The sequence below is a fragment of the Rhynchophorus ferrugineus genome, unplaced genomic scaffold (assembly GCF_030347505.1).
Source record: "Rhynchophorus ferrugineus isolate W39M unplaced genomic scaffold, kcgeb_rfMv2 rfM2, whole genome shotgun sequence".
NCBI lineage: Eukaryota > Metazoa > Arthropoda > Insecta > Coleoptera > Curculionidae > Rhynchophorus > Rhynchophorus ferrugineus.
This window is the reverse complement of record NW_027472581.1, coordinates 41,333,717-41,353,083: the sequence shown is the minus strand read 5'-3', so window position 1 is coordinate 41,353,083 and position 19,367 is coordinate 41,333,717. Positions and strand designations below refer to the sequence as shown.

The window sequence follows — 19,367 nt, the reverse complement described above, 5'->3', positions numbered from 1 at the left end:
TTTCCCAAATGAAAGGGAATATTTGTAATTTTTTGCAATGTTTTTTTTTCTTGAATTTTTAAGTTAACTTTTGTTTACACCTGTAAATAAATGTTTAGTCTATAACTGTTTTAACAGTTTATATATTCACTCAGTTAATCCATAATTTCAATCAACGGTTAGCTTATTTTAGATTATTTTATTATCATATTATTTGGTACTAACTCAAATATATCAAATGTATTAACTAATTTATTTACAAATTAGTAATAAACGTGTTATGCTAAAATAAATAAGTTCATGTAAAATATTGTTATTTGAAACTTTATGTTTATTGGTATTTATTGCAAAATTACATACTACATTTTGTTAGTTATAGTACTTTATTCTTATGGCTATTCTGGTGTCATAATCTACCTACAATCGATTAAAGCTAAGATATATTTTTACTATTTATTTCCGTATAATTTTTGTAGTCTTCAAACACTTTCTATTGGATTATTCCATGAATGATATTTTAATAGCTACAGTTGTAGAAGGAAGTTACCATATTTGATGAATATGATGATTGCCGGACAAAACAGAAATTTTCTCTGAAGCTTTGTGGCTAGTGATGAAAAATGGATCTACTGCGATCATCCCAAGCGTTAAAAGTCAGGGGTTAATCAAAGAAAACCATCCACATCGACAGTGAAGCGAAATATTTGGTATGATCAGCAGTGCGTAATATATTACGGATTGCTAAAACCGAATTAAACTGTTACTGGAGACGATTAACGACATTTTATTGAATAACGTATACAGAAAATTGAGCAACATATTGGTGCAAGAAGTTCAAAATGAAGGGTTCACTGTTGACAACTCGAATGGGAAGTTCTACCATACCCAACGTACGCGCCAGTCATACCGCCTTCAGATTTGATCTGATCTGACCAGGCACACGGTTTCAAAATTCTGAAGAAGTGCAAAACGGGTTAATCCATAATTGTATCGCAGCCATATTAATACTGTTCTTTTGACATCGTATCATCAGGCAAAAAGATCAGAAAATATTTTAATTAATATATATTGTAATAATTTTTCTCAATAAAGGTGTTTTTTAAGAGAAAAAAAATATATCAAAATACTTTCCTGATAAGTACCTAATATAATTTACTGAGTTTTAATAATTTTCTTAACCTAATTAGTGAAAAAAAAAAGGTTTATTTGTGTACCATGTACAGACTAACAATGCTTTTGGTGTAACTGATTTAACGCTTGTTAAAGAAATCTTTTTCATCACCAACACTACCTTTACCATGTTTATTAAGTACACAGTTACCTTAAGGAAAATAAATATCTACCAATCATTATGACGCAGCTTTTAAATTAAATACGTCTGATACTTTTATGCATATTAAGTAGATACTAATATATAGACCATATACATATTTTGTGAATTAATTACACACATTTTGGGTCATGTTTGTAGGATGACTGAATAGCTACGTCGTTACAAATATATTGAGAATTTTACCGGTGGCAGTTTCTTGATTAATTGCCGCCGACTTATGTGGGATACTTTCACTCCATTCAAGATCTGCACATTTTTTGTGTGTTTTTCATATACAACCATCACAGACCGAATTAGCATAAAGTAATAAATATTTTGGGAATATTGAATAAATTTTTGTATATGATGTCATTCGAAAATGTGTAATTTAAATATATTGCTCTTTATTTTTCTGGTTTTACCGACCATTAAATGGAAAATATACAATTATTTCCAGTAATATATTAGCGGAATTTACATAGAATGATTATGTATTTGAATATATTCTTTTAACATGTTATTTTACAGCTTTCAGCAACTATTTTAACACTATCGCAGTCCATGTTTTAACTAAAAAACGAAAGGAATACACTAACGATGATTTGGTAAATTACTTCGTTATTAACATAATTATGAAGACATTCTTCATGCTTCCATATGCTGCTTTCGTTCCCATCATCGTTTCTTATGAATCAAGTGATGTTCTTTGTGTGTGATGTAGATACTTTAGACTTTTACTTTGATAACCTTGAATAGATGTCACCCTCGGCGATCAGGATATGTTTTACCACATTTCTATATTAACAATTTATTTTAATTATTTAGTCATTCTTTTTTATAATATTATGATTACAAAAGCGGCAAGAAGCGTATTTATGCATTTTTTTAAAACATCTTTATTAGATACGCTTAGTACAACCTTAATTTACAATTAATTTATTACTACGTTTCCTATGTACTTGGATTAATTAACAAGCAAGACGAGTGCGAGAAAATACAGCAATATGTATTCCTTAATTATAAAATTATACTAACTTATAGCTATAGTTTACACTAAATGTATACACTTTATATATGTTCGTATGGTTTTGTTCGCTTCAATCTCCTGACATCCTGCGCGCTGTCCAGCAGTTGTATTACTTCCACGTTAGTATTATTTAGTAATCTTCTTTCGTGTTTCAAGGCAAAATCTTGGATAGCAGATCATCGTGCAGTTCTTCATTGGTTACATAGCGATAGGATAGGCCTTGTTTTGACAGCGTTGTATGACTAGTTGATTTTAATTTTTAGTGCAACCCCATATTTGCATCCCATAGGTCTAAATTGGCTTTATAACTGTATTATATATCAACCTCTTTAATTTTAGATCAAGTTGAGAGTATCTTCCAACTAACCAGTATAGTTGTCTTATTTTGGCTCTAATGTGTTTTGCTTTTTGTCTAACGTGATGTTTCCAATTTAATCTACCGTCAAGATGGATTCCAAGGTATTTAGTTGATTCTGCTTGAGGAATCGGGCATCCATTAAGTGATATAATTAACTTTTTATTATTTCGCCGAAATGTAAAATTAACGTGAACAGATTTGGAGCTATTAAGTTGAATTTTCCAATCTTTCGTCCATTTGTAAATTTTGTTGACTGCCACCTGCACTTTTTCTATTGCCCTAGGCAGAGATATATCTTTTGCCATAATAATTGTGTCGTCAGCAAAGGTTCCAAGAAGTGTTTCTTTTGTTGTTGGAATGTCAGCAGTGTAGAGCAGATACAGAAGAGGTCCTAAGGCGCTACCTTGTGGAACTCCAGCCGAAATAGTTTTAAATGTCGAAAACGCCATTTCGTGCGATACTCTAAATTTTCTTCCGAATAAATGACTTCAGCAATTGACAATAGTTACGTGGTAACAATTTTTTTGTTACGCAGTATTTCTTTTCCTCAAACGCTCTTTGAGTAGCCGCAGTTACTCTGTGCACTTGATCGATTGTTGAATGGTGATTTCGAAAACCAAACTGAAAATCTGGTATTATTACCAAATGTTTAACACATTTAAATATTAGTTTCTCAAATAGCTTTGATATTGCAGGTAGTAGCGAAATAGGCCTGTAAGATTCGACTTGTTCTGCAAGTGTGTCAGGTTTTTTGAGCATAATTATTTGTGCCACCTTTAAGCATTCCGGAACATGCTTCAGCCTTAAACAGGCATTAAATATATATGTCAACGTGATGATTGCTTTTCGTGGTTGTTCTTTCAATAATCCAGGTGGAATGTCATCTATACCAGTTGCCTTTTTAGGATTGAGGTTATCAATTTCAGTGGCAACTTTCAGTGGAGAAATTAGATTTAGATCTACATCGGGTTGATAAACAGGAGATTTATGAATTGAAGAATATTGTAAATTTACGATAAATTTAACGATAGATTACTGCGGTGTTCCCTGTTTATTTATCTTTAAATATGCATTAACATATTTTTCAAATACATTGGTTGTAATCGGTGCTGACTGACCTATAACTTTTCAAATAAATTATATTAGAGCAGCCAGTTGTTTGTGTATTCATTAACACTTTATATATGATCAAACGACTTGGTTCCAGATATTAAAAATGACAGTGTTATCCAATAATTGCAGTACTTATGTCAACAAGAGAGTGGAGTGTTATATAATTATAATTTTGAATCCTGTGAAGTAACGTTTCCCAGGACTCCACTCTGAAACGCTTATATTATATTTATATTACTTCTCGCAGAACATCCCTGTAATTAGATTCCGTAGGTGTATATAGCATATATAGTTCCAGCGTAAACTCACATTTAACAAATGTAGTGTTTGTGAACCAGAAAAATCGTGATTACAATTTTATATGTATCTTATCCACACATCCATTCTTAATTCAACATTTCAGTAGTTTCTGAAAATAACAAACTATTTGTTTAGTAAACTATTGTTTTATATCGTTGAGTAAAATAAACATACACCAAAATGTGGGATTTATCGTTATATAAGAAATCCAGACGTTAATTTCTAAAACTAGTTAGTTACACTAATTTAAAAATAGTTTGCTGTTAACGCTAATAGATGGTTAATAGCAGTTGCACGATAATATATAAGTAATATATTTAAGTAATGACATTATAATAATATTTGTTGTTAATATGATAAAAGTATCAGTTACGTTATTTACCTCAGTACCTAAATTAAAATCTACTAATAATCTTTGTAAGACAGACTAGTTACGTGTTACTTTTTAGTTCAGAAATATTAATACTTAACACTATAATTACATGTTACGACTTAGTATAGTTGTTAATCAAGATTGTTCAATATTTTGAGTGTCTATCTGTAGGCGCTACTTTTACATCTTTTGAATGACTTGAGACAAAAGCTTCAGATATCTTCAGGCTGATGTCAGACAAAATATGCTATAACAAAATGAATAACTTGTAACCGAATTTCCAGGAAACACGGCAATCCTTTGGACGTGGTCGTTATCTCGTCTGAACAGCTTATAGTTATTGTAATAGTATGTGTGAGTATTGCCTGTATCTTCATCCTCGAGTTTGTCTTTGAAGATCTTCGAAATGGCACTCTTTCTGCCCAAATTTCCTTGGTATCCCTCTTTGAATTGTTCCTCTATGGTTGGGCTTTGATGACTCCAGATTCCAATTGTGTACTGCTAAGAAACTGAGCTACAACAATTCGCATTTAGTGGCTGTTCACCCTGAACTGCAATATTCTGTTCAAATTCCAGTAGATTATGTTAATTTACAACAACTTCAGTCTGCATTGGATGGCCTTATACTTTGAACTTTGATTCATATGCCGGGAATCTACGAACTAGGGGTGTTTTTCAAAACTTGAATTTTTCTTACTTAAAACAGTTTTCATCTTTTGTAACCTTATAGCTTCAGCTGCGATACTTTCGCTATAACTCCACTTAACTACACCACAAATAATTGGAATAGTTTATAGCTAGGGGTCGTTGAGCATCTTCAATTCACCTTTTGTGACCCTACAGCTTCAGCTACAATACTTTTGTCTGAACTCCATTTAACCACACCAAGAAACGCTTCGAGTAACTGCGGAAGGATTGCCAAAAGGATATGGTGAATATGAAACTATGTATCACAATAACTTATAGAGTACTTGGGACTGCTAAATAAAATATTAAATGTTATGGCAATTTATTTCGGTTTCCGTATAAACGCAAACCATAAAATAAATTTCTATACTAAAACAGTTTCTAACAATTATCGTGTGTCTAACACGTGTATGTGACATGATATATGTACCCGTATGATGTTTCGCTATAGGAGATAAAATTCTAGGAAGTATAATGTAATTGCGCGTCGGTTTTTTCATCTTCCGTTCAAAAATCGTTTAAAATGAATGAACGCCTATCCGAAGGCTGGTGTCCTTAAAAGGTAAGTAGATTTAAACGCTGCACGAGCAGACTGGCTGGCCTGGTAATTCCTTATAAGCATCGCGAATTTAATGTTCAATGAAGGTTTGTCTAAAAGAAGGTAGAGAAAAACCTCAAGAAGCTTCGATTTTATTGATACTTTCAGAGTATTTATCAAAAGGCGAAAAACCTGCTTATTCGAGGAATATATAAAACGGGTATACGCGCAAAAACTGGTAAGAGATATTGTTTTTGAAATTTGTATGAGTCTCGTGCAGATAAAATCGAGCAGTTTGCAAACATTTCCCATTGTTTTCTGCTGACGCTGGATAAATGACGTATAGTAAATATCTGATGGTTGTTTTTTAAATTTTGAGATCATATTTTTTACCTATAATATAGAGTGAAATCCATTAGATACGGCAATTTTTAGAAAAGTCACTTACCTATGTTATATAGGCAGTAGTTATCATATCACTACAGTATCAAGATTAGCAGCTTCATTTTAACATTTTTTATGTAGACTGTGACTAACCAAGTCATCCAAGTTATCTTGTAGTCGCCAGTTAATCAAATGTAGCAAATATAAATTCGTACCTGTCTATATAATCCATGTTTTTATCCTGGACAGATGAATTACTTGATGATTATTTATTTATGAATTTTATGCGCCAAATAGAGGTAATATTTTTAATTTATGGTTTTATTATGTCTACCTCATAGTGACATTGAATATTTCTTCTGACTATTTTGGATTATTTTGTAGTCATTACAAAATTTAAAATGTTTAAAACCTTTTCAGAAATCTACAAATAGATTAATTACTAAACTAAAGTTGTATCAACATAAGAATTTTAAATTTGAGTTGAATTTCAATCTTGTTAGTATTGTATTCCTTGTTGTAGCTGTGTTTGTTAGCAGCAAACGTCGCTCTTCATTGTCTTAAAATTCATTGTCATAAAATCCATCGAATGATTGTAGAGGAACACCTGAGAAGACCGCGAATGGTTCGAGCTGTTCGCCGAATCTTCCTTGAATGTTTGCGCATGATCATCTCGAACGCTTGCTTCTTCCCTGGTAAAAAGGAATTTCCAAAATATTTAAAAAAACATTTCTAAGGTTCTATATTCCGAGTTAATATAAGAGCATTATGTATTTTTTTTATAAATAACTATTTTAATCTGACAAGATGACAGATTCATTTTACTCATGGTGACCTCGACGCTTATTTTCATTAGGAAGCCAGTGAATTATTGCTTCCATATACTTATTTGATATCATTAATAAAATCAGTCTTCCAATATAGCTGAATGAATTATTTTAATTTTTAAAACCCTCTCATATCAACTTGTAAACACTTTGTTTTTAATCACAGAATAATTTTATAACAGTGATTGTGCAAAAAGTCGTTGACAACAAAATCAAATATCTTTATTAATTACAAGCCGTTTACATTGAATTAATTGTAGGAAATGATGTCACAATCGTCATCAACCCACCACATTACTCCATCATCTGCTCACCAATGTTTTTTTTCTTTCAAAAAGTCATGCAGTTGCAGTACTTATATTGTTTATATGTGTTAATTGATATACAAAACTGTTAATTGTTTCGAAATATGTCGATATGTTAAACGTTCCAGGACTTCGATCTCGTCGACTTTCATAGGGCTGCTACTTGAAATGCGCATATACAATCGCCTAGTAGTCAAGTTGGCCATTCAGAGCGAAAGCCAGTGATCTGTAAAGCGACGCAGCTGCCTATTTTTCGCGATTGAGATTGATTGATGCCGGATAGAAATGAAGGGGCAAACAAAAAAATAGACTAATCCTTTTGAATACAGTAGTGAACAAAAAGTTATTTATGAACAAAACATATATTGTCATCAGAAGAATCATTAAGTTTTTCTTAGTTGTTATTGTTTCTACTTTTTTAGTTCATTTTGGTTTAATATATAAGAGTTTGACCCTAGACTGACCTTTCAAAAAGTTTCAATAACAAATATTTTTCTAGTATTTTGTTATAATTATCTTTAACATTTAATTGTCCTATTTTTGCATCCTATTGAATATTAATACGTTCACAAAAATTGTACCGCAACACGTTCAAAATTAGCAATGTTGTTTCGTTGATACAATACTCATTCCGAAAAAGTTGTTGGGTATAGTTTGTATTTTTTCTTTACAATTACATGAATATTTTACTATACGTTAGATAAAAATCTGAATTATTCACTAAAGATCTTCATAAATACGATACAGACGTTAAAATTAATATTTTACATAATGTCTCGTTCATTGCATAAATTTAAGCCCTTTGAACTCCAAGGAAAAGTAACTATTAGAATTAGCATGAACAGAAAGGAAACTAAGATTAATTAATTGAAGACTATCTTGTTAAATTATAGTTAGGTCAGTTTTTATTTTATCTTAATTGTCTTTCGGACTCGAGCTTTAAATTTAATGAAGTTTTATTAGACAAGTTGAATGAAATTAATAAAACAACTCGTTTATTTGTCATCATATATAATTATTATACTGTTTTAATAGTTTAAATGTATTATGTTCTATATAATACTTCTTGTGTGCTCGAATGATATGTAGGGTTATAAAAATCTACAGAAATATAAGAAAAACATTTCAGCATTTTTATCGTAAATTGCAAATTGGAATTGTCTTAGGAGCATTGCCTGTAATCTCATATATTCAAAGATGTTTAGATATGATAAAAATTATATAAACTATCAAATATTATTGGTCTTTAAAAATATTCAGATATTTAAGAATATTAAAATGCATATCCCGATTTAATGATGGAAACATGTGGATTATATTTATTAATATGAATTCCGAGCCATAGACTTCAGCCATCGATTATCCCAGACCAGCAGTCTCTGCAGCAATAATCAATATAGACATAAATTTAGAATGTGAATACTGGGAAGGTGGTTAGGTCGTGTTTTCATGTTACATTTTACCTAATTTTGCCTCTACACAACTAAAAATATACCAAAAGCGAGATTCGAACCCATAATATTATAAGATAGACAAACGGTCGATAGTAAATCAATAGTAATACATATTACGTAGTTACAGTATTAAAAAATAATATATTTAGAATATTTATGTTTATTATAATATAATTTCTGAAGAGTTTTTGAAATCTAAAGAACCACGAGCTTATGTTGCAGGTATTTTTTGAACTGAGATGCTGAAAATATACAACGATTTTCAACATTTTAATATGCGTATTTCACTCCTACCACGCTCATTTACCACCCCAATATAGTGCATTGACAATATTTCGAATCGCTTCAGACTAACCCTTTCACTTCACTTTTTTGATGCTTTCATTGGAGAGATAGTTCTTCGTGAGATGCTAAGACTGTCGTGTTGTCTGCGTTTGTTGCCACAGTAGTGATTCTTGTAGTTGGCTTGTAGTTAGTATATAGCAGATATATTACTGGATCCAGTACACTGCCTTGTGGATATCCATCACATCCATGTTGGAAATAGTACACTGTATTCATCTTGTTTTATGTTAAATTGTATATCTGTTAGATGCAATTTCAGCAACGGAAAGTGCCGATGAGGGACAAACTTCTTTTAACATCAGGGCTGTGTGCTAAACGCAATGTCTTTTAACTTTTAAGTCTTTATTTATTTAACTTACCAATCTACGTATTATAGTACTATTATACTACTATTATATAATTTAGTGCAATAATGAAATGACGATGACGAAAATAATCAGAAAATGGAAAATTGATTTTTTTTTTGTTTTAAAGTCACCTTTTACCAACGATGGTTTATCTGGACTAGACCTACAGTTTAACGTGGGCTCCGAACAATGGTCCTCGGCATTTAACCTACCAACTGGCGAGTGACCAACTTAGAAATCATCCCAAAAGACATCCGGTCTGACCCAGCCTGATTACTAGCGTAACTGGGATGGTTATTCCTCGTTGGCTTTTCCACTGTTGCCTATAAAGATATTTACAATTACGAACATAAAGTACACCCATGCCCCAGCAGCCGGCGAAATGGATCTTTACGTTATTACCGAAACCACAGAAAACCGCATATTTTGTATAAAATTTAGGAAAGAAATTATATACTGTTTACATGTATTGTTTATCCTTGATCCTTGATGTATTACACACACACACACACACACACACACATATATATATATATATATATATATATATATATATATATATATATATATATATATATATAATATCACATGTCTGACAATGTTTATATTTCTAAAAGGAAATTCTATAAATCGGATTCCTTTTTAGAATCACTTCTTATCGGCCAGGATATACATACCCGCCGTAAATTTTCATATTATCGTTCGGATTTCCTGTAACGACGCAAACAAACCCATTTTTGGCATTACAGCAAGCGGTCCCTTCCCCATTATCGGTGGTTCGACCGTGATAGGCTTCCGAGCGAAAGAAGTCCACGACTAGTGTCGATACACTGTGGCACGAACTCAATTATCCGCTTTGAAAGATATTTTTCGTTTTATAATCTATTTGTTTACTTGAAATTTATCATAAAATTGAAGTATTTGTTATCAACGTAATAATTATACGCTATTTTTAGATAGTTTTTTTTATTTTATAAGAGGTTCAAGAATTAAATTAAAAAATTATTATGAACTGTATTAATATTAACTAAATAATTTCAAGCACTTGAAATATCTATGTTTGAATCTAATATGTTTGAATGATTTTAGAACTGATAAATGATAAACATAATAATAACTAACAATTTGTTATTGGTGAAGAACTAAAATATTTTTTTCAAAGACTAAAATTAAATTTCTTTATTTAAATGGTTTTATTTTAATGGGTTCTTTCATTATTTGGAACTAATCCCTAACAAACTCGAAATTGTTTTTCGAGATTCATATTAATATAGTTCCATGATTGGGCGATAATGTATTATGTGGAAGACTATTAATTTGCGGGATTCTTTTTTAGGTTACAGTAATAGTATAAAAGTCCACGCCCATTGAGTTAAAAAATTGGGAAATAACATATTAGTTCGGTCATGTAAATTACTTATTTAAACCTCTATGTCCCATGTTGGAGTTCCTTTTTCATTTAATCTTTGGCATCAAGCTCTTGTTTATTAAAGTTATTAAAATATTTAGAAAACTTAGGGAAAATTAAAGAAATATTGTATATTTTTCTGTATCAATTAATATTATGGTCGTCATAATCCGACACCGTATACATAATAGGCCCAAATTTTAAGTTTCTGATTCACACCGAAGTTTAAATTTCATCAATTTTTATTTTAATTTTATTTCAAAAGATAATGTAAATAGTCCTAATACTTCAAATAATTTTAGAAGTACATATTTAGTTGTTCTATAATATATTATAACTGTTTTAATAATTAAATAGAGATTCTTCCGCTAGTTTTCCCACTACTATTGAAATACAAAACTAATAACTAATATATTTACGGCATATCATTATTCTCTAAGCTAACAATAGACCATTATTATATTATCCAAGGGTCTTTCAAACTGAACCGTTTTTTAATTGTTAAGTAAGATTTAATTTGTATTGACGCACAAAGTATGTTGTAAGCTTTAACCAAGAAATGCAATATCTGCCAAAATATCCACCATTTTCTCTAGATATTTTTTCATCAAATGTTAATATTTTGGCATAATAACATCATATAATTTTCTTCTTCTATTTGCTCTCTTATTTTCCACCGCACCAATTTCTTTAATTTTGAATTGAATCTTTCTTGAATGTGTTTAATCTAAATATTTTCCCTGATACCTTGTTTTCATAAAACAAAGTTTTTTACAAAGTATATTAATATTTGAAATGCAGTAGCTCATAATATATTGAGAGTTTTTTCTATGTTTTACTCAGGAAGCAAAGAAGTTGCTCTTTTGAAAGTTCTTTAATTAGGCGCTTAATTGACATCACACAAAATTATGGTAATGTTTCTCCGATATATCTCAATTGTGACTTTTGGTTTCAATAATTTAAAAGTAGTGATTTTGATATCAATGGAAAAGAACAGTCTGGAGGACCAAAAATTTTAGTGAATTGCAAGGCTTATTAGACAAAAACGAACTTAAACTATCTTAACTAGCTAAAACTCTATCTAACTCTCATAACTTTCAAGTACGAAAAGATCCAAATAGAGATAAAGTAGCTATTATACGAACTGACTGCCCTTTCTATGAAATAATGAAATAACACTAATATACCGTAAATACTTAAAGTAATTTAGTAGCATTAAGGCCGGCTTTGTTGGCACAATGGTCAAGACGACAGGACGGTCCTCCTACTGTTGCGATAGTCGGGGATTCGAATCCCTTCGATCCCTGGGAAATGGTTCAACAGTGGAAAATCCGACAAGGAATAACCATACCAGTCACGCCTGTAACCAGGCTCGATAAGAGCGGATGCGTTCCTGGATGGTCTCTAAGTTGCCCACTGGCCAGTGGTTGAGCTTAACGCCGATGGCCGTGGGTCGGAGCTCACGTTAAAGTTTAGGTCCAGTCCAGATAAACCCTCGTTGGTAAAAAGGAGACTTTAATAATATTTTTAAAAAAAAGTAGTATTAAGTGCTCTGAGAAAGTTAGCAGGAAATTCTATAATTAATTAGTATTTTGTAGTGAGTGAAATTGTGTTGTAGTGAAAAATTGTTTCTATTGAGTTAATAGTACTTATCTTATTGTTAAAAATTTAAGGGTGGTTGTGAAAATAGAATGAGAAGATAATTTATTAGTTCATTCTTTTTTGTTTTCAATTTAAGTGTTAAATCATTTGGTGCTTTTACGAGTCCATGTTTGGTTTTTTCTCACCTTAAACATAGACATCAAACGTATGTTGAAAGATTGTTCTTTCACCCATAACTAGTTATTAACCTTCGGGCATTCCAAAACATCAATTCGTAACAGGCCGCCCAAAACATTTCGTTGCGAATGCGGCAGAAACCTTCCCTCGTTAAAATTAATGAATTTTTGCACACAATTTAGGACCGATCATTAACAGTTATGCAGCGCTACGGTGTAGGTTCGCGTTCCGCGCCGTCGACCGAAACGTCGGCCAAATTTAGCCAAAGAAGGCTGCCCGAGCCGTAAAAGCAGACGGCTGGTCTACGGTCGACCAATCGACCTGCCGCGGTGAGATATGGCGAGAGGTCGACGGCTTGACGGTTTTTTCTTTATCCCCGCGAAATATTTGAATTTCAGATTTTATGATTCCGTTCGTATAACCCGGTTGCCTGATTGCGAGAAGGTTGCTGTTGCAATCCGCTTTCGTTGGGTTTGAAGATCGTTGCTATTATTTGCTTTATTCCAATTAGATTATATAAAAAAACATTACGACTGTAACGGCAGAATAAAGTTCAAAATATGCAAATTTCATAAGGCAAATGTTAACTATACAACAAATAAACGACACATGTCAAGGCTGCTTGAATCTCCTACGGCTGTCAAATTCCGCCTAGCAAAACATAAAATTAAAAAAGAGTAAATAGTCTCACCAATAACTGAACTGAGTAAGGACAACACAACATCTTCTGGGATGTTCTCTAAGGTCTTTCTTTCAGTTAGAAGTAATAATGTCGAAGATCATAGTTCGAAGCCCGAGTTATATTTAAGGCTATTCCATATAAATCTTGTTCATAGAATGGTGAATCTAAAAATATAATGATAATAATAACAATAATACAAATGTCACAGATTATGGATACCAACAATCACAATTTATATCGGAAATTCAGGACGAAAACAAAAAAAGCAAATCACATGTTTCATATATTAGGTGTTTGCATGTATTCTGATCATTTTTCCCTTTGAAATGTATTTACTGAGAAAAAATAGTACAATATATATTAATCAAAATAGTTCGCACAATTTTCTTATTTCTTTGCATATTTTGCACAAGTTATTCCCATCTTTCTCGTAACATGGCAACACCGTATCATTTTCACACTTTCTCATCATTTCGATACCGTGTTTCAACCAAGCTGCATCGCTCTGAACAAGTCACTTTGTATCTCATACTTGCTAATGCTGATCTTTTTTTTGCAAATGTATGTCATTCAATTTCTTCAAGTGACATCGGTAGAGATCTACTGTAACAGTTTAATTTCACTGCCAACAGTAAATCTTATTTTTCACTGACAAGCAGTGAAACCGCAATGTTAGGTTTGGTATTTTATAATAAGCCTTTTTTTCGTAATAATTAATTATCTTCGGACTTTTTTGGTTCTCCAGGTCGTTTTTTGCCGTTAGCATTAGAATCACCACTTTTAAATCGTTGAAACCAAAATCGACAATTGGGATGTGATGCCAGTTTCTAAAAGTGTTTTATAAGTTTCGATAGGAAATTTCTTAAAATTAAATTAATTAGCAAGCGCAATGAATCTCAAAAATGAAATTTTTAATATGATTAGCGCCTGTATACGCTAACACAATAATGCCAAATGAACAAGTATTTTTTAATATGAAGAAATCTCAAAACCAACGAGTCTTATAGTTAGATTAGGTTGTTTACGTTGTCTAATATTTACCTCACCTTAGCAGCAGTATGGCTATGAAATTATAAAAGGTGATAATCCTAACATTCTTCATCTCAATTAGAGGAATTACCCTAACGAGGAAAATGTGAACCCACATCTTAAGCTTAATTAAAAATATCATATAAACAGCTTATTACATAATTAATTAATTCAAGAAATTTATTCTGATTACTTATGATTTCTCATGATATAATAACGAAATAAAACACCAAATTTCAAATGATAAAATAAAAATCGCTAAAAGAATCCGTTTTTATATTCTGCGTTTACCGAGTCAAAGTCTATTTCTCCCAATCCGCAAGTCCTCAGCGCCCACATTAGCGCGTATACTTGAGATATAAAATTAAATGGATTAAAATTTTGTGGATTCTACTAATGTCAACTTTTAAATATTTTATAACCCCTTCCTACCGCAATCAATGACTTAAATAAAGTTATAGTTGTTTTAATTTCAATATATATTCGAATTCTTATTCTATATATATATATATATATATATATATATATATATATATATATATATATATATATATATATTCTATATATATTAAGGTTCTGTTGGTTGCTACACAATTGTCAGCTAAGAAATATTTTAACTAAAATTACGTATTATAGAATGATTGTTTCTTCAAGATAAACAAGTCTTCAATGATTTTATTGTAGGCATTAATATTAAAAATACTCACCTAGAGCACCCAGTAGGTATAAAATATATATTACGGAACATACAATTTCTCAAAATTAGTGAAAAAGCTAAATAATTTGGCATCCATCTCCATTGTAGATTAAATTGGAAGTGTTCACATTAGATCAGAGGATAATATGCTCTATGCAAAATATGATATGATTGAAAACCTTATTTTTCTTGTTAATTGTTAATACTTATTGATACGTAACCAACGAAGAAGTAAACGATGGCCTCGAAATCAAATTAATCTGCCAAATTTTCCAAGATTTTGCCTTAGAGCATGAAATAAAATTACTAAATCACAGTAAGAGGAAGCTACTGGACAACGCGCAGGAAATGTATAATGTGTAATTCTTGCTCTTAATTTTAGCTTAAATAGTCGAATTTAATTTTAATTTGATCTCGCACTCGCCTTGCTTGTGTAAGTAAAACAGAACAATAATAATTAATTTATTATTAGTAATTTAAGATGATAGAAAGCATATCTAGAGTAATATATAATAAAAAAAGTAAATGAGTGTTCTCCATCACTCATTGTGATGATTTATTTTATTCTGAACAAACCAAAAATGAAACAAAACACTTTGTTTTATGACTAATTTTAATCATAAAAAATATGCTCACCTGTTTATAGAAATTTCGTTCAAATACATTGTTTCACTGATTGCAATTACCTACGTACTGTGGCATGAAAGCATCCATCATAGCATGTAATTTGCCAAATGAACTAACTCGCAATTAAGTCTGTATGTTGCGATTTTATGTCTAATGAAAGTTGTACGAGAAAAACGGTAGAAAAACACTATCTGGTCATTCAACTAGCTCGGCTTACTTAATGTTATCTCATTTAGTATCGGCGGTACCAATTATCAGTAACTTTTACTTTTTCATTGATAAATTTCCTTCGATAATCTATCTGAGACCGCTTGAAGAAAGCTAGTGAAAACTAAACGGATTGGGTGTTTTTTTCATATATCGATGATACGGAAACCAAATAGTCCTAAAGTGAATTGTTTTTTTTTGCTGGTTGGACATTCTATTAGCGATAAGAGAAGTTTTTAACCACTAACATAGTTCAGGGTCTTTATGAAATGTTCTCTTTTAATCCAAAACTTTTAATGATTCATAGGTCTTGTATCGAATTTACGAGTACTTAACGATCTAGAATATTTGGCTGCTCAGGATGAACGAGATGTTGGGAAAATTACAGAATCGCTGTGTGTGTAGTCTAACGTTGTGTATCGTGATAGCAGAAAACGTCTCTTCTATTGATCATTTCTGGCCCTCATTTTTAATCGGGTTCTCTGCTCTAATAGAGCGATAATGTGGCTTTGCAACCATTTTTAAAACTCGTCTGGGCTTCGACCACGATATTTTTCGTCTATTGTTGTCGTACATGATCCACTTTCTATCTCCCATATCATTTGTTTCATTATATTCTATTATAAATATATTAGCAAAACATATATAAATCTCAATTACTTTAAAAAAAATTGTATTTGCAAAAATGTTTGCAATATTTACATTGCAATACATATTTAGCTCCGACTCAAGAACACCCTCAGAAAAAGGGAATTAAAAAAGAGTTAAGTTTTTTAAGCTAATTAAACACCTATATTAAAAGACAAGTTCTAGTGGTACTAATAACTTCATAATACTGAGGTAATGTTAATGAATAGTATTGCAGTTCGTAAGATCAAGAACAAAATTACTGGTTAACGGTATTAGTAAAATTAATTCAGATCACATAACGTTTCGTATGATATTATTTTTTTATTCTCTTCTATGTAATATGCGTATTTAAGCAAGAATAGTAATAAATAGATACCTGGATCCTTAATAAAGTAGACCGGAAAAAAGATATAGTCGTTAAGTCACCCAGATGTTAAAACACATTTACTTGTAAATTCAACATATTAAAACCAACTTCCTATCTCAGTCTCCGACAGTTTACCCCTGATGGGTACGATTATATCAAAAAGGCGGTTGTGGACAGACCATCGATTCCAACAACGACAAACGCAGACATTTCTTGTATATAAAACCGCGCCGATGAAGTTTATATCGTGGACGTCAAGGCACGCAGTTCGTCTCGATATGTGAGATATGAAATGAAATCGAAAATATTTACACGGGCTTTACACATAAATACCAAAAATTGTTTTAATATTGACATGGTATTTTATATTTTCAAAATACAGACTGAATGAAATCACATATATAGTTATTCAGTAAAATTTCTATTAATCATAGCTAAAATTATTTGCAATATTACATCAGATAGAAAATAGATGGGAGCTAAAGGTAAGAAGTATAATAATAAACCTTGTACTAATAGTATCATGACAGCAAATAAATGCATTAAACCAACAACTTTAATTACAAAATGTTAATATGTTGTTTTGTTTGTTTATTGAGGAATGATATTTTTAAATTACATACACATTAATAAAGTACATTTATAGGCGTTTTTGTTGAGAAAAGTCACCATAAATAGGGGAGTCCTTAAAATGTTTACTGCTATATATGTATATATGACTATTATACTTAGTGACCGAAAGCACAAACGACACTATAGGCTATTCTAATGCAAACGAAACCATATTAATCGCAAAGTATAACATCTCCCTCTTGAAGAAATAGTCAAAACTATGTACATGGAGGTTGTTCCTTCTGCACAGCTTATTTTCTTTTTCTGCACAGTCCCTTCGTCCGCCAATTTGCCTTTGATTATGCACTATTATAATAGTCTATTATTATTGAATAATAATATGTAATAACAAATAACCTACAACAAACGGTAATCCATGAATTACCAAGTTACAATCCGTCCATATTTTATTGCTATATTATTTTACTTGCTTATTCCAAAAATTCAAGCATTTGAAGTATTTGATCATCTTCAAACCACTCTTGGTGATCTTACCACTTGACCTGCGATACTTTTGCCCGAAATCTTGCTTCGAGTAACTGAGCTACAATTGTCAATGAAACTTCAATTTATTTGGTAGCGCTCACATACTGTCTCCCATAACCGGGTTCAATAAGAAACATACAAAACATAGTGCAAGATCACATAGCAAATATTATAACCAAAACTAATTTTAAGTAGAGTGTATCCAGTCGAAGTAATGACAAACGAATAAGTATCAATTTTTGCGGAACTTGTCTCAGAGTACCCAGACTATTGGGTGGCATAGTAGCATTTCTGAAGTGTGTCAGATCATAACCTAGATCTAACGGAGAATATATGTGATTAATTTATGTTGTTATTTATTTAGTTATTATGTATATATGGCGGATGGAGTAGCACTTCCCATTTTGATCTTTCCAAGTATATTTTTACTGCTGTTGTAACGTGATTGAGCGTTATTATGCTGAAGAATAACATTGTTGTGCCTTTGCTCTTATTCCGGTCGTTTTATACGCAGTGCTCGGTTCAAACGCATCAATTGTAATCGATAGCGATCTCCGCTGAAGGTTTAATTAGGTTATAGCAGCTCATAGCATACCACATCAAGCTGATCCCACCAAATACAGAGCATTATTTTGAAGCCATGGATATTCGGCTTTACCGTTGATGTTGATGCTTAACCAGGTGGTCTCCATATTTTTTTCGCTTTCTATTTCACTTTTCATTATCAGTAGCAATACGACATTCACATTTGATTCACACATGTCCAAACGCCTTTAATATACATACGGCTCAGAATATCCAAGCTTCTGGATCATTCCCATGTTCTTCAAGCGATCGGAAATCGGTTGCTTGTTTTACTTCCAATAATTCTCCATATTCTTCCTGAATTTTACGTGGATTATCTTCAAGTAATGCCTTCAGGACTTCGTCTTTAATTTTTTTTACCTTTAATCGCCACTTTTAAGACGTCAAAACCAATATTTACATTGAAATCGAGGGTTGCCATAAGCTTCACACAGCATTCGATGACCTTTAACCGCTTTTTTTTCGCCCTAGTTCTCGCCAATGCGATTTATTCGGTACAAATTCACATACATTTTCAACGTACTGAACAAATATTTTGTTCACACTTCACATTTTTCACACAATGAAATGACACATACTGAAAAGTGATGCCTATCAAAGAAGCTTCAACAAGAAGTTGGTTACAAATGTATCTGATGCGATTTAATACACAATAACATCGTCTGTTGTAAATATTTTAAAATTAATTTATATAACTGATAGTTATTATAAATTAAATGTTTTAAGGTGTACCGGTTCAAATTGCTAAACGTTACCAAAATTTTGAAAGAACCGTAATTAAAAATCGATTTCTAATAAATGTAAGGTAGTATTTGACGCTCATTGCCAAAAGAACCAACGTCTCTCCTGATTTTGGTCATCGAAATCAAAGTTGAAGCTCCATGTTCGGACCGCGGCAGTTTTCAGATC

General features: G+C 31.5%; 1 protein-coding gene across 2 annotated transcripts in view; it reads left to right on the top strand.

Annotated features, from left to right (window-relative positions):
* LOC143190961 (protein phosphatase Slingshot) overlaps positions 1-19,367 on the top strand; it is a 376,206-nt gene that overhangs the window by 333,092 nt on the left and 23,747 nt on the right. The gene's annotated exons all lie outside the window — the stretch shown is intronic.